Source organism: Leuciscus leuciscus, assembly GCF_965113295.1.
Source record: "Leuciscus leuciscus genome assembly, chromosome: 15".
Lineage (NCBI taxonomy): Eukaryota > Metazoa > Chordata > Actinopteri > Cypriniformes > Leuciscidae > Leuciscus > Leuciscus leuciscus.
In genome coordinates this window covers 24005255-24021937 of record NC_138739.1, presented here as the reverse complement: position 1 = coordinate 24021937, position 16683 = coordinate 24005255, and the positions used below count along the sequence as shown (strand labels likewise).

The window sequence follows — 16683 nt, the reverse complement described above, 5'->3', positions numbered from 1 at the left end:
TTCAGGATTCTTTGATGAATAGAAAGTTCTGTAGTTTTGTAACATTATAAATGTCTTTAATTTTTGATCAATTGAATTCATCCTTGATGAATAAAAGTATTGATTTCTTTTATTTCTTTCCCCCAAAAAATTTAATAAAAATTCTTACTGATCCCAAACTTTTGAAAGGTAGTGTTTAATGTTACAAAAGCTTTCTATTTCAGATAAATGCTGTTCTTTTAAACTTTCTATTCACCAAAGAATCCTGAAATAAACATGTAAATAACTGTTTTCAACATTGATAATAATGAGAAATGTTTCTTGAGCATCAATTCATCATATTAGAATGATTTCTGAAGGATCATGTGACACTGAAGACTGGAGTAATGATGCTGAAAATTCAGCTTTGATCACAGGAATAAATTACACTTTACTATATATTCACATAGAAAACAGCTGATTTAAATTGTGATAACTGTTTTATGTTGGAAAATATCAAATCTAAGATGGACAAAGGAGGGGTAGTTGGTGCTGTGTTCTTGGATTTTAAGAAAGCCTTTGAAACTGTAAATCATGACATTCTACTTTTTAGGTTACTTAATTTTAATTTTTCGACTGACGCCATTATGTGGTTCAAATCCTATCTAAAAAATAGAAAACAGTGTGTAAGAGTTATAAATGCAACATCAGAATATCGAGATTATAATATTGGAGTTCCACAAGGTTCTATCTTGGGTCCATTGTTGTTTAGTATGTATGTAAATGATTTGCCAGATGTTTGTCCTCCAGATGTTATTTGTCAAATGTATGCTGATGATGTTGTCCTGTATGTACATGCGAAAAGTCTATATTGATCAGCTAACAGGACGGTATACACGAGCTGGTATTAGGGGTGATTGTAAGGTGCCATTAAGAAAAACTACCTTTGGTCAGCTATCTTTGGCTTTTAGAGGAACACATGAATGGAATAGACTTCCAACGGAGTTGAAAGAATTAAAACAAATAACAGGTCATTGTGGTTTCTCAAAAAAGCTGAAAAGATGGTTAATGTTAAATCAAAATTGTGAACATTTATAGGTCTGGTATGGTAGTTTTTTTATTTGTCATTTTTTTGTATTGTGCTGTATATGTCCTTAACATCAACCTGCAGAAGGGATAACGGATGAAAATTAGCCAGTGTTGGCTAAATCTGTCGCATTTTACATATGGTTATGTATTATTTTAATGTGTACTGTCCCTGATTAAATAAATAAATAAATAATATTTCACAATATTACTTCTTTTTTTTTCTTTTTTTTATCAAATAAGTACAGGCTTGATGAGCAGAAGAGACTTTAAAAATCTTACCGATCCAAAGCTATTGACTGATAGTGTGTATATTGTGTATAAATCTATAACAACCCTGTGTGTATGGCAATCTTAAAGCACAGCAGGGTGGATATTGTTGAGGTTTTGCGCTGAGGGGGTCGTTTTACATTGAAAGGAAAACAGCTCACGAGAGGCTTTACAGCTGGTTTGGAGACATAAATATCTCTCTCTCTTTCTCTTTGCTCATAGTTAATCACGTGCAGTTCCGCAGACATCTGGCCGAAAGCCAGACCTCAGAGAAATGTGTATGTAACCGGATCCGCTTTACAACGTGTGTATATACACACATGTATGTGTGTGCGCGCATACTTCAGCCTCAATGAAGGTCTGGATGGAGAACAGACCTGAGGTCAGATTTGACATGTTGTTCAGGGACGGTCATAACTGTGTCTGGCTGATCCAGGTAAACACAGACAGGGTTTCTCCATCTGGTTCCAGTGAAGCTGACTCCTGCACTGTACAGTGAATGATTACACCTCCATCGAGGGCAACGGTCCAAACACAACCTCTCTACAGCAAAAACATGACGTAAAGCACATGTTTGCAATCAAGTCTTATGACCTGACCTATTCAGGACTTTTTTTTTTCCCAGAGGAAATCAGGTAAAATGTTTTTAAATGGGATCTAAAGCCTGTCTGGATCAAAAGTTTTTTTATCCCCCAGCAAACTTTAGTAAAAACTGAAGTGAATTACCTGTTTTTCAGCTAACGGCATCCTCTGAGAAATATAATCCAGTCAGAAATGTTTATGATTGTGGTATGTACATTTTTAAGCAGGCAATTATATTTGGTTTCATCGTAACTAAAGCCTTGTGCGCTTTCATTATGAGTAAATGTCAGACCAGCAAAACATCAACATGTTATAAAAATAAAAAGTTACTAAGTAACGTAATTAGTTACTTTTTAGGGAGTAACAATAATGTTAAAATTCTGGCTGATACTGATAAGCCAACAATTATTTCCACGATGTGACTGCAAAACGTTAAATTCTTTTAAAAGATATAAAAATTCTGCACTATTTTATCTAAATATATACAAAATATATATTATTATTAGTATATATATTGTTATAAATTATAAATAATATATATTGTTATTAGTCTAAAACCTTATTTTGTATTTTTATTTACCTTTATTTTAACTAAAGATTGCATTTAACATCATTATTAAATTATTTGTGTATCATTAGATGAAAGCAAAGGTAATATAATGTAAACATATGGGAAATAAGCATACAATAAACAATATTGACAATACTGAAACTGATATATCATCTGATAATCAATACATCAATATGGTACTTATACAGTATGTATATGTATGTATGTGTATATATATATATATATATATATATATATGTATATGTATATATATATATATATATATATGTGTGTGTGTGTGTGTGTGTGTGTGTGTATATATATGTAAAATATATAAGTATATATTTACTTATATATTTGAATGTACATAAAAGGCAATTTTGAGGAACATTTTTGCACCAAAGGATACATCACTATACAACCTTGAGAAATCATCATCTAATTTTCATAATCATAACTGCCATGCTATAAATAGACCCTAGCAAGACCCTGTAGGATGAAAATACATCCTCTATCTTTCTCCCAATGGAATTCTATAAGGATATATGCCTTTTCATTAGATGTTTATGTTATATTATTCACGCTATGTCCATAAATGTCCATAAAATGCCCTTCTAGCTTCAGTAAAAGTGGATTTCTTTCTACATGGGAGATGAAAATGGTCCTAAATCTATTTCATAATAATTTCAAAATATAATCTCTTTAGATTTTGGGGTGAAATATGATCCAAACATGCTCCTGACAGTTTGGGTGAGATTTCCCCACATTTAGCACAAATCACATATCGAATGCAGTCCTCAAAGAAAGAAGGTCAGCCCTCAACGCTACTGATGTTCAGAGATGTCACACAATAGGCAGTTCACTTTTTTTCCAGGGCATAAAGTTGTGACATTCCGGACTGTAAAGACCCAGATATGTCATAAATGTGATATTTTGAAGAAAATGTCATCTCTTAACTCAATCCAGTTCCACTCCAGTGGCTGCGGGTTGCTTCCAGATTGGTTTTCTATAGATGATTCTGTCACTCTGAGTAAACATGACAAAGAATATGTGACACCCCTGAGCCAATGCTGCAGTGACTGTGGGCGGGTTTATAATGAGACACTGGAGTCTCATTGGCCAGGAGCTGAGGAATTAAGAGGAATCCTGACATCCTATTGGCTAACAAGTCGAGCGCTCAGTAATTGTTGCAGAGACAGCCACAGGCAACATGCTGTCTACATACATTATTGTATATTCTCGAACTTAAAGATCATAGAATATCCAAATGTACCCTATATACTTGAATAAATGTCAATGGTTTTGTTGTGCTTGAGTGTACACTATAATACAGACAGAGAGACAGACAGAGAGACAGACAGAGAGACAGACAGATAGATAGATAGATAGATAGATAGATAGATAGATAGATAGATAGATAGATAGATAGATAGATAGATAGACAGATAGATAGACAGATAGATAGATAGACAGACAGATAGATAGACAGATATTACCAGGATGTTGCTATGTGGTTGCTAGGGTATTTGGGGTGGTTGCTAGACAGTTTCTAAGGTGTTCTGGGTGGTAGCTAGGGTGTTGCTATGCAGTTGCTAAAGTGTAGTTTTAGTTTATATGAAGTTGTGTTGCTAGGTGTTTGCTATGGGGTTTTGGATGGTTGCTGGAGTGTTAAGCAATTTCTAGCGTATTTTATCATGTTTTTAGCTTGTCTTAGCATGTTGCTAGCATGTTTATAAAGATTTAATATCTTTTACCATTATCTTTTTTTTTTTTTTTACTTCCCTAAGTAATACATTGGGGAAAAAAATTATATCCAATATTAACATTGGAGTACTTACTTACTTACTTATGCCCTCCACCCCTCCCGGGGTATGGGCCGCCAAAAGTAGACCTCCAGAGATTTCTGTCCTGGGCCATTTTTTCTAGTTGACTCCAGTTGAAGCCCATCCTTGTGATGTCTGCGTCGAGTTCGCGTCGCCATGTGTTTCTTGGGCGGCCTCGCTTCCGCTTGCCTTGAGGATTCCACCTGAGAGCCTGCCTGGTGATGTTTGTTGGCGGTTTGCGAAGGGTGTGCCCTATCCAACCCCATCTTCTCCTCCAGATTTCTACCTCCACTGGGAGTTGGCATGTCCTTTCCCATAGATTGGTGTTACTGATAGTTTCAGGCCAACGAATGTGGAGAATCCTTCTGAGACAGGTGTTGATGAAGGTTTGGATTTTACTGTTGGTGGCTTTGGTTGTCCTCCAGGTTTCAGCGCCATACAGCAGTACTGATTTCACGTTGGAGTTGAACAGTCGGATCTTGGTGGTCAAGGTCAGCTCTCTGGAAGCCCAGATGTTCTTGAGCTGGATGAAAGCGCCTCTTGTTTTACCAATCCTTGCCTTGACATCTGCTTCTGTTCCTCCATGCTGGTCGATGATGCTGCCCAGGTAGGTGAATGACTGCACTTCCTCCAGAGGACTTCCGCTCAGTGTGATTGGGTTGATGTTGCTGGAGTTGGTTTTAAAGATCTTGGTCTTCTCTTTGTGGATAATGAGTCCAACTTGTGCTGATGCAGCTGCCAACACATTGGTCTTCTCTTGCATCTGTTGCTGGCTGTGGGAAAGAAGTGCGAGGTCGTCGGCGAAGTCTAAGTCATCGAGTTGATTCCATAAGGTCCACTGAATCCCATTTCTGCGTTCGCTGGTAGAAGTCTTCATGATCCAGTCGATGGCGATGAGGAAAAGGAACGGGGATAACAAGCATCCTTGTCGGACTCCAGTGTTCACCCGGAAGCTGTTGGTGAGCTGTCCTGCGTGGATCACTTGACAGGTCATGCCTTCATATGAGCTCTTTATCAAGTTTACCAACTTGGATGGGATGCCGTAGTATCGGAGGAGCTTCCATAGGACCTCTCGATCCACACTATCAAAAGCCTTCTCGTAGTCGACGAAGTTGATATACAGTGGTGATTTCCACTCCAAGGACTGCTCTACTATGATGCGCAGCGTTACGATCTGGTCTGTACATGATCGGTTCTGCCGGAAACCAGCTTGCTCATCTCGTAGTTGTGGATCGACAGAGTCTTTCATTCGCTCTAAAAGGATCCGATTGAAGACCTTGCCTGGCACTGACAGGAGTGTGATTCCTCTGTAGTTGTTACAATTGCTGAGGTCGCCTTTCTTTGGAAGCTTGATTAGATAACCCTCCTTCCAGTCAGTCGGTATCTCTTCGTTCTCCCAGATCTTCTCAAAGAGTGGGTACAGCATCTCCACTGACGAGTTCAGGTCTGCTTTCAGGGCCTCTGCAGGTAAATCATCAGGTCCAGCTGCCTTCCCGTTCTTCAGCAAGGTGATGGCCTTCCTGATCTCTTCTCTGGTTGGCTTGTCATAGTTGATGGGGAGATCTTCGTCCGCTGGGTTGATGTTTGGTGGGTTTGGTGGCGCTGGTCTGTTCAGAAGCTCTTCAAAATATTCAGACCATCTATCCATCTGTTGCGTTAGTCCTTTGATGGCCTTTCCATTCTTACCCTTGACGGGTCGTTCTGGCTTGCTATATTTCCCAGACAGTTTCTTTGTCGTATCGTACAGCTGTTTCATGTTGCCACTGTATGCTGCCTGCTCCGCTTCAGCTGCCAGTCCATTTATGTAATCTTTCTTGTCCTTCCTAATGCTTTTCTTAACTGCTCTGTGGGCTTCTGCGTACTCAACTTGGGCCTTGGTCTTTGCTGCACGAGGGAGTGGAAAGGAGCAGTGTACAGGCCAACTGGCAAATTATAAAAGAGGCACTGAGAACAGCCTGTCAAGAAGTGGTCGGAACACAAACACATCATCACAAAGAGTGGATCACAGCCGAGACCTTGGGCAAGATAGAAGAGAGAAAACAGAAAAAGGTGGCAATAAACAACAGCAGGACTAGGACAGCAAAGAACATTGGAGTAACATTGGATAATATTATTATTTTCATAAACCAATCAAATCCCTTCAAGTCCCGTCTATTTACTTTTTTAATACACATCCCTCGACTTCTGCTAAATTCCTCAGTGCACATTTTTGTAAAGAAAAAAAGTTTATTTTCATCAACTTTCATGAAAATGTGATCACATCCACATCTAAAACACCCAATAATAAAAAATATTATCGAATAATAATTGTAGCCTGCTTTCACGATCCAATCAAATCCAGTTTATAAAAATCAAGTCCCGCCCACATTGTTTCATCGACAATTATTTTCCCGCTTGAAAATACTATAAAAGTTACACGCGTTTCATGTTGTCTCCAATACATTTAAAATGAGATCAGAAAAACAAACGTAAATGTGCTAAACAAAGTCATCCAGGTTTATGAACGATGACACCACAATAACTCAAACTATCTTCCCTGCCAGCGCTGTCAGTTTTATTCCCACACTGATGCATTCGTTTGCCATTTAACCAATTCGGCACATCCTTGTTTTCTTTGCGCTGTGAATAAGGCAACTGCTGACACGCGGATTATGCAGAGTCACATCAGCATGTTAATATCGCCTGAATGCTTTTATGATACAGATTGGGGGGGGGGGGGGGGGGGGGGGGATTGCAATATTTCTTTCTTTCATCTTTTAAAGCTGAGGTGCTTGTCAGCAGTGCTGAGCCGAGGCTTGTGGGTTGGATTGTATAATGCAGCAGTGACAGTGAAAGGCTTATGGAAAATCATAAGCCAAAAACCTCTCCTCGCGCTCTGTCGTTCTCTCCTCGTTCTGTCCATCATGTCCAAGAAGTGCTCAGAATTAGGATAAAACCCTCAAAGTGTCAAACCACTATAGCCATCAACCCCCCCAAAAAAGCCTGTAAACAAAGATATGGTAAATATTTCTCAATATTTCAGCTAGCATAATGTGGCATATTTCTGAGCGGTATAATATAAATAATAAATTAGACCTTATTTTATTTATAAAAAGTAAGCTGTTACATTATTGGTTGATGTTGTTTTTCCCCGCCCTGTGACTTGTTAACATCAGCAGGAAAGTTGTTACAAAAGCAAGTATTTAGTGAATTTTAGTAAGAAAATGAGAAACAGAAACCAGCAAAATGTGACCAAAACTTATTTTGAGCCAATCACCTGAGCCGTAAATGCCATGTGACTAGTTTCCCTGGGGAAAAATAAGGCAACACTGATTGGCTGGTGGCAGTCAATGGCATCATCAGTGATGTCAATCAAACAAACAAACAAACAATCAAAAATTCAAAGACAAAGATACAGTGACAAAGATGCAGACCTTTCGAAATAAAAGTCATGAAATTACTTCAGAATAAAAGCTGAAACAAGGAAAACAGTTGGGAAAAGCCCATTAAATATTACTATTAATTAATAGGTTTTATATGTACAAATATCAATAAATTATTATATAAATATTTGATATAAATAAATATTTAAAAGGCAGCACATATAAGACTATAAAATTAATTTTGTTACAAAAAATTTAAGTACAAATATGATAAAATATTCAATATATTATGTTTTAATATTTAAAAAAGACAGCCCACTAAGGATTATTACATATATACAAATGATTAATTAAATAAATATTTGAATACATTTATTTTGTTTTATGTTCAATAAATTATTCAATAATTACATATCTGATATAATTAACCATTACATTTTATTATAAAAAAATACATTTAAATGTGAATAATTATTACATTTAATTTGATGTTTTATATGTAAACATTTGATTAAATAATTAAATAAAAAAAAATTAAATAGCATGAATTGATTAATTGTAACCAATACGACCAGAGACTTTTATTTAAAAAGTAATTGCAATTTATTTTGTGTTCATTATTTGTCTTAAATATAAAAAAATTGGAACAATCAAGGGGAATGCATCAAATATAATACAAGAATTTAATTTCCCTGAAGTTTTCCTGAAATCACCACAATATGAAAGACTTAAATTATACATCAGTTTATCATATAATACGTAAAATAAGTCTCAAATCAGATCATTTGCAGTCAGGGTTGACGTCAATAACACTAAACGCCATTGCTACTTTTATGGTCATTTTGGGGGATTTTTTTCAAGTTTGACTGTCACAATATGCCTTTGTTGTATAGAAAAGAGCAGCATGAGCAACAGCGTTCATCAAAAATTCTTTCTGTGCGTTCAACAGAAGAAAGAAAGTCGCAGAGGTTTGGAGGGACATGAGGGCGAGGGGTGATCTATACCTTTAAGAAGTTCCTGAGATGAATGTGTCCTCTAGAGAGCAGGTTGAACTTCAGAGTCCTATACCAGTGTTTTTGATATGAGATCACAGGCAACCTTACCATCTCCATATGTGCGGCAGGAAGCCGCGAGTTGTGTTTCCATGGTGCCGTGAATCATCTCAGCACTCGCGCACATACATACATATAGCTCATGCTTTATGAGGTGTTGGAAAAATTTAGTCAAGGATTCGGCTACTCCAACTCCCCTAAACAAAGGAAAACATTAATTTCCTTTAGATGTTTCCAGAAGTAATCAACATTCCTGCTCTTTTCAGGAAAATTCATGTTAGGTTTGAAACTGACTCACTAATGCTAAAGTTATTACCTTGTGAGATAACAGAACCTCTTGCAGATGTAGGAACTCTCTCTTCACACTCGGCTAAATCTAGATCTCGCTCCTCTTCTGAGTGCATTATCCTGTAATATTACATAAGTTTGTAATATTATTATAAGCAATATTCACAGTGCACATTTTTATTGTTGTAGTAAAATTATCACATGTTATCGTGTCAAAAAAGCATAAACAAAAAATATTTAAAAAATATGTTCTGAATATTGCAATATCGGATACTTAAAATTCAAAAATAGGTAAAACCTAATGAGTTGAACTGCCATGTGTCTTGTTGTGAGAGTTTGAATGCTGAATTTTGTACTCACATATTGATATTTTAGGAGATGTGGCCTACATTTCTCCATGTTTCTTCATGATGTTTCTGACAAGTGAAGAGTACGTTTCTGGGGTTGAAAAAAAAATAAAAAAAAATAGATGTTTCTCAGAAACCTGAAGAAAAGATGCAGAGCAAACAATCTGAAATGTCGTAAAAAAAGAGCCAACGCATGTGTGTAAAGACGGGGTGTAACTCCATGACTTCATCAGAACGAATGAGGCCAAAGTTTCAGGTCAAAATATTGGCAAGACGAGGTGGAGCCCAACAAATGTATCCAAATAAAAGATTCTCTTTCACTCACTCACTCACACACACACACACACACACACACACACACACACACACACACACACACACACACACACACACACACACACACACACACAGAGAAATACATGAAAGAGTCCAACTGGACGGCAAAACCCAGAATAAAACATCTTTCTGTTGTAATTGTGCCTGCTGGTTTTGATTAGTAAAACATTAAATCATAACACGTACAGCCCATCAAGAAGAAAAACAATTAAAAGTAATGAAATTGTGACAAGTTTGTTTCCTTGACAACCTGGTATGAGTTCTGCTCATGTTTTTCCGTCTGGTGGGGTCGTGTAGGGAACACACACACACACACACACACACACACACACGCACACACATTCATATCCCTAGCTGAGAAAAAAAAGTATGATTCTACATTGTCTTATTTCATTTGGCTAGAAAAGCCTGTTTTTAATCACAAAGAAGTGAACAAACCACAACATTTTTGTGATGGGTTATTAGTGACGGATATATCAGAAAGGCGATTAATCGGATGACATTTGGCCATTTTGAGACTATTGGCAGGTTATCTTGAGGTTAGCGCAAAACCCATTTACTAGCCTGGCTGATATATCAATATCTAATAAACCACATTAAAATGTAACTTTGGGATTTTGTGGTTTGCGATTAAAACCAGACTTCCTTCCACAGAGCTCGAAAAAGCTGCACAAAATGATGTAATCACAACCAATTCTAAGATATTTATTTTAGATAACCAGTTATGTGAAGCAACATTGTGGACATGTAGTGGCAGCTCATAAAATGAATGATTCACTGATGCATTTCCTGTGCGGAAAGCAAAATGAAGCAAAACTTAATGTCGTTCCAATATGTTATTGTATGTGTTTAATTGTAATGCTTCCACCCTAATTAAGATCCTTATTATTTTGTGTAAGATTAGCTTCAATGTATAGATAAGTTTTGTTAGCTAATTGTCTTAAACTTGTTAAACTGTAGCTTGCTAAACTGTAGCTTGCTAAACTGTAGCTTGCTAAGCTAAACTGTAGCTTGCTAAGCTAAACGAATAATTTTAAGTAGCTTCCCAAAAGTTGTTTATAAATCTCATTAGATAGCTTGTGTAGTTAACTAGTTTTTAATTGGTAGCTTAACAGCAGTTTGAAAATGTAACTTGCTAAGCTAATCATAATGTAAAGCACCTTTCCCAAGACAAATTTCTAAATCTTGAGCTACTTTTGTTAGCTTGTAGTGTAGTTAACGTAGCTTGAATCTAAGTTCAATTCTTGTCAACATCATCCTTGTGAAATACAACTTTACACTGACTAATCCTTTTCTGATACTTCCTCATAGTTTTCCTAGCGGAAATAAACTACACCTGAGGTTACATCAGTGACAGGATATGACCTCGTCAGATGACTTCCTGCATCCTGTGAGATTCAGCTGAAGGGAAGTGCTGTATCCGTGTTTGGATTGGCTCATTTCCCTCGCTCCAGCATGATGATGGACATGAACAAGAAACGCTGGATGCTTTTTTAGACCTCTTACAGAAAATACACTGTTTTTACCATGGTAAAATGATGGTATCAGATTATAATATAATGGTAATTTGATAAATATGTTCAATTTACCACAATACATGACCAAAAACATGGTACATGCCATAAAACATGGTATTTATAGTACTTTTTGTTATGTCTAGCTAAAATACATATTTATTTTCAAGCCACAAGTCTTCATAATATCATTCCAGTGATGTTTTTACCACAATTCACAGACACACAGCACACTTACACAAGCATTTCTTTGATTAATTATTAATGCACCTGAGGCGTATTCTCAGATTCATCCGAAGTGGCCGTCAGCCACAGAAGATGAAGATGAATTTGTGTACGATCAGACAATAAATCACCAATATTACAGTTCAAAGGGCCGGCAAAAATCTCCACACTCAGCGAGTCAAATTTCATGTTTAATGATGAGATGAAATTAAAAGTCAATCAGCGGCAGAAACTGAATTGAATTTCTTTTAAATAAATGCCACTTGGTTTGATATTTTGCAATGACATTCAAGCATTTATAAAAATGTCCAAACTCATTTTAGGGCTACTGTATCTAAAATTCCGGTTTCATTGCATATTAGAGGGATCTAGCTGGGTATCTAGGGCAGACACTTACTAGACCAGCCTGAAAAGGACTGGAATAAAAAAGAATAAAGCGCACACTTCACTTACACACCTTAGCAGGTCGTTTGAGATGCATGAGAGCACGATTCGAAATTTGGCTAGAGAAGAGCAGAAACGAATCATAAAAAGAAGTAAATAGAAAGCGACAAGGAAGAATAGTCAGTGTTTCAGGCTTAAAATTTGACACTGTTTCTATATTAGGCAGAAGAGAATATGCCCTAGATCGCTTGAAGCGTGAGTGTGTGTGTCTCAGGGGTCATAAGGGTCAAAAAATCACCTCCTTTGACGTCATAAATCCCCAAAGGCATCAATAGAAGAACTATTGCAGCACAGCGTTAGCATAACCTTCACAAAACGCTGATGAATTGCCATGCAGCCAGTCCAATATGTTTCTCTTGTATAACTAGCAAATGCAATTTTATATGCAGAGTCCAATTCATTTTAATGAAATGGCTCATTTGGGTGATTTGTTTCAATGAACCGGTAGTGCAATATATATGTTAAAGGCAAGGAATTAAATCTTTTGCGACACTAACGACACCAAATTGCTTAAAATTTGAGAAATCAAGATAATAAGAATAAAACAAATAACAATAATAATAGAATTAATACGAAACAATATAATTGAATATGATCACATGAATTTTATTTTTATTTTTCATTTAATTTTATGCAAGAAAATGTACAAATATCGGTACTTGCCTATATATGTTCATTTTTAATGTTGTCGTTATCAGCCCAATAAGAATAGTTGGCCGATATATTAAAGCCGATAAATAATGTATTATTTCCTTCAGCTGAGACACTTCAGATGCCATAATGGTTTTGAATTGCTTGAAATATGATAGGAATCACTTCAAAAAAAGGAAAATACAGTTAAGTGCAGCATGTGCAACGCAAGTCTGTCATATATAGGCTACATAAAATTATAATGAGAACATTATAATTGTGTGCTTGGGACATGACTTTTAATGGTGAGACTTTAATCAGGCTCTCAAAAATTATATAGAAATTTGGATTTAGATTTATCGGCCTATATATCGGTTATCGGCTTTCAAATCTAAAGAATTATCGGTATCGACCAAAATTCGTGAGCTTTGATTGCAACCGCACATGACAGTTATATCCTATATAAAATATATTTTCCACATAGATAGAAATATATTCCATAATCAATATAATAAACAAAAACAGCAATAAACATCAGTTTTTAATCAAAGCATGTACTTCAATTTGGGAATAAGTCTGAATGAATCACTCAAAGGAATCAGTTCAGAAGAATAATCTTTCACTATTATTTGGTAGAATTTGATCTTCTAAATATTATCACAGGGAATTTGCATGAGTTTTCACACTTTGATTTTAAGATAATCCTTACTGACGTAACACAGCAGACAAACGTGTTTAATACAAGTCTGTACACCCATAAAACAGGAACTTGCAGACGCAAATGGCATTCTTGCGGATTGTGAAACACTAAAGCTGTCGAAAACTTACAAACAAAGACAGACGTTGTTCATCGGCAGCTGATGTTTTCCAATCTGTTCTTTTTGGCCTTAAAATATTGGGATTAAAATACTGTCCGTTGGCAGCTTAACGGCGGTTTCAACACATCTGTATCTCTCGGGAAACAAGAAATAGATCTGGGAAAATGTGTCTGCGGAAACCCTGAAAACAGGAACATTAAAGCCATTTCCTGATCGTTCTCCTCAGGCGAGATGTGGCGTAGTCAATTGCTCAGCGTGGCGGCAGAAATTGCATTATGATCGAGGACCATTGGAGTCCTGCAATACTCCAGCACTGCACTGCCTTATCAATCTGTCCTGAACTGGGATTGGTGGAGTTAGACCATCTTAACACATTGCTGCTTATTCTGGCCAAGAACCACCCACTCAGGCCATTATGTGTACATACAATACATCAAACCACAGTTGTGGGTGTCAAACAAAACTGTTTCAATTATTTAAAACTATTAGTTCCTCCTCCGTGCTCATTGTAAGGAACTTTCCCAGCTAAAGGCACCCACACACTACAAGATAATCAGGCCGATTTCGGGCCCAGTTCTCCCCTTCCGACAATCCTAGGTAAAGTCCGGATTATCTTGATGGTTCTACAGATGATCTTATCAGATTTTCCCATGAGGTGTGTTAAGAGTGACTGAATCTGCTCAGAAAAAACGTCAGGGCCACACCGATCTCAAATCGTAAATCCAACATGTTAAATATTTATGATCAGGAATCCTGTTGCGTGGGGGGAACCCGAGGACAAACGCACACAAAATCTGAAGAATGTCACGTGGAACGAAATTACACCCAATCAGAGACAAACGCAATTTGTACAGAACGAATTTTCTGTAAAAAGCAATCCAAACACTATTATTGCCATTTCTTCTTGCCCGTCGTCCACCATGTTTATTTACTCTAAAGTCACGCTTGACCCTATTTTTTACAATCTATGGCTTGACCGCGAGAGATTTTGCGTTTCCCCCCCCCCCATCTTCACAGTCGAGACTCTGGTTGTTTGTGAATGAAATCATTGCCAGATTTTGTCTTCACTGTATCCATTTAACATAATTAATCTTCGTTAAAGCTACAAAAAGTGATTTTCTCTGACATCAGCAGGAATATTATGCTGCGGTCACTTTAAGTCCGAACGTACAGATCCAATATAATGATACGCATCCGTTTTCTTTCTTAAATGTTCACGTTGACGTAAGATATAAACGACTGTGTTTGCAAGGATACTCACCGAGACGGGCATTTTGACTTGGATATGTCCGTTCAAGCACAAATAGATGCGAAAGAGAACGTAATTCGGTGTTCGCGTGCTGTCGGTGCTGTTCTGAATTTACGTCTCTTTCGCGTCTAAAATCATTTGAATGTGTAAACTGACAGGACCTAAAACACGTGAAAATTATCAACCTTCGCTCTATGGCGGTTAATTATTCCAAGAATCACGTGCATTTTGAACCGTGATGTCTGGTCTGTACGGATCAACTACGATCCCTATACTTGACATCGCATATCCTGTGATGTGACTATCGCAGATGCGCACATCGCGATATTGATGTTAAAACAATATATCGTGTAACCTTAGTTTTATCATGTTGCTTTGTGGTTGCTATAGTGATCTGAGTGGTTTAGTGCACTTCTATGTGTTTGCTAAGGTGTTCTGAGTGGTTACTCATGCCAGAATGGGTTGTTCTGAAAACTTAGTATTGATATCGATTCATCCCACTCCTAACCTCTTAACGTGCCAATTCCTGGTTTAAGCCCATCAGGTTTTAGAAGGACAGGAGCGATTTTTCCAGCCTAGAACCACGCAAAATTGTTCTAGATTTGTCTCGGGCACCAACAAAGGCACCATTTGAGACGTGAAGACAAATTCAGGCCTGTTCCCAAATGTTTTAAGAGGTACAGAACACTTAAGATTGTAGGATTTAAAATACCCTATAGCTTAAATCCCTCTATTTTTATCTCCAAATTCCCTTCTTTAGCGGCAAGCTAATAGCTTAAGCAGTGAACAAACGGAGTGAAAATGAGACATGGGGAGTTCTCTGCTGAGCCGACCTCAAAGAATGTGTCCGTATCAGGGTGGAACGCTACATCTGCAGAAATGAGGTCAACAAACCCTCTTGCTTATTTCTAATTTTCTCAAAAATTGCCCAACATCTTGCAGAGGCTCCCCGACCAACCGTTCCCAAACACATCTGGACCACAGCGAGCCAGAATTCGCTCCTAATCCATCCAGTTTTCCTTGGCTCATAGGATTTGCCACAGTGCTGCCAAAAACCATAAAACAAACAGTAGGTTAAACCCAAAATCCCCCACTGCAGACATCAACATTCAAAAACACAGTTTTTGCCCTGTCTAACAAAAAGAGAGGGAGATGTCTCAGATTCGCACAGATTTAAACGCAATCATGTCAGAAACGCTATCAGATTATTGATTAGCGGCTGCCAGGAGCTGATAAGACCCTGCGACAGCTCGGATTTGAGCCCAGATGGCATCCCGGTTCACTCCTGCCCGATAATATGGAGTCCATGCCCCGAATGCTCAGAGAGTCCCTGACATTGTTGGCATCTCATATCTCTTTGTTTATTTCAGGTGCCCTCATTAAAATACCCCAACCGGATCCCTCCCGCCTCGGATCGCTCTGCTCCTCTTCTTCGTTCCTCCATCGTCCCTCAATCTCCCCGTCCCTGAGGGCGTAATAATGTCTCCCATCTCAGAGCACATTAGCATCACAATTAAAACCATATTTAACCCTTTAACACGCAGCTGTCTGGAGGGAAGCACTCACAACTGAGAAAGCTGTAGATGATTCAGATCCTTATTTGCAAAAACAAGAGGTTAAACAAGATGATTATGTTTGTTAATGGGGAACTTTCCACGAATTGGGTACAAAGAACTGTCCAGTGATAATAATTGAATGTTAATTCATTTAATATAGTGTTTTTTATTTTTAAAATATTTTTTGTAAATAATTACAACTTCTTTTAATTATTTAAATTAAATAATTAAATATATAATTTAAATATTCTAAATTATTTTAAACAAATGATCAACATATTAAGGTGTTAATAGCAATATTTTTGTGTATTTTTATTGTAACCTGCTGAGGTAAAAAAAAATTTAAGAGTTATAGCTCTATTTTGTGCCCTATTTAATGAAATATATTAAGATATTTAGTGTAAATTCCTGAGGTAAAAAAAATCTACATTTTCCGGTGAATTCTTTTTTCTCATTCAGATATAAGCCCATCTTGTGCCCTCTTTGTGGAAAGTACCATAATCACTCTTTCTTTCACTGTCAAACAGTACCATAACAAACCATGATGGCAGCCATTCATAAACTGAATAAACTTAAGTGAAAGGGTTTTTCTT

At 37.1% G+C, this 16683-nt stretch overlaps 1 long non-coding RNA gene across 1 annotated transcript; it reads right to left on the bottom strand.

Moving 5' to 3' along the window:
• Positions 1 to 8173: 8173 nt before the first annotated feature.
• LOC309476807 lies at positions 8174 to 11035 on the bottom strand. Its single transcript, XR_014198373.1, has 4 exons — positions 10815 to 11035; positions 9332 to 9409; positions 9000 to 9091; positions 8174 to 8880 (listed from the first exon to the last, which is right to left on the bottom strand). It is a non-coding gene; the product is annotated as an uncharacterized lncRNA (long non-coding RNA).
• Between the last annotated feature and the right edge of the window lie 5648 nt (positions 11036 to 16683).